Source organism: Tupaia chinensis, unplaced genomic scaffold (genome assembly GCF_000334495.1).
Source record: "Tupaia chinensis unplaced genomic scaffold, TupChi_1.0 Scaffold000037_16, whole genome shotgun sequence".
Classification (NCBI taxonomy): domain Eukaryota; kingdom Metazoa; phylum Chordata; class Mammalia; order Scandentia; family Tupaiidae; genus Tupaia; species Tupaia belangeri.
The window spans coordinates 160656-161744 of record NW_006159474.1 but is presented as its reverse complement, the minus strand read 5'-3'; positions in this window follow the sequence as shown (position 1 = coordinate 161744).

The following is a 1089-nucleotide window of genomic DNA, read 5'->3' as shown; positions in this document are numbered from 1 at the left end:
TAATGTATTGTAAAATTTATATTTCTGCCATCTATTTTAGAGGAAAATATTACATATTTGGGGCTTTTTTCTTCTTTCTTTAATTTTATTTTATACATTTAATCACTATATTGCTTAGCTTGTGAGTTGAATTTTCCCAACATGAATACAATTTGTACCAGTCCAGTTGAGGATAAAATACACATTATCATCAACAGATAATAATCCATTTCCATGTCCCACAAATGACTTGCCTGTCTACTTTCCTCCTTAATTTCTTTCTTACAATCTCCCCCTTTTCTCATCCTCTTCCCACATTATCTCCAGTATCTATAACCATTTTCAATTCTTCCATGTCTTCTAGTTTTAGGGGCTGTTTTTGATCTTATCAACTGATTTCAGTAAAATAGTAAATAGAAGTTAGCATATATTCTCAAACTGTGCTAATAAAGTAGTTATAAAGGTAACTATAAAATATTTAATGATAATAACAACTAGAAGAATTAGGACTAGTGTTTTAATTTTTTGTTAAACATAAAAAATCTCTTGTATTTTAGCTGTTACATCAATGCACCTTTTATATTGGTAAGGCAACTACCTGCTTTGGTACCACGCTGATTAGTAAGTTTCTTCTTAAGTAACAGATACTTGACTGATCAGGATTCAAATGTGTTTTCTTTCACAAATTTACTCAGTAGGAGCAGGAACAATTACCTTTATCTTTTATGTTGTATAAACAGGCAAATATGAACTGCACCTATTGTAACTTTTCTAAATCACACTTAAATTTACAACTAAACTGGGGCAATAAATTATTATTAGAAATAAATCTAAAATATTTCCAGGTTTTTTTTTCATTTTTTATTCCATTTTCTTTTATACATTCAATCACATTATTTAGCTTACAATGTGAATATTTCAACAGGTGAACATTTCTCCCTAGTCCAGTTGATAAAACTATAAAATATCTTCAACAGATAAAACCACATTTCATTGTCCCATTAATTCTTTAAAATAACAAAGCTTCTGAATAATTTATCTAGAACTTGTTTTCCATTTTGTTATGAAATTTATAATCATAGCACATTTTTTCTATATTTTAGCAAATCT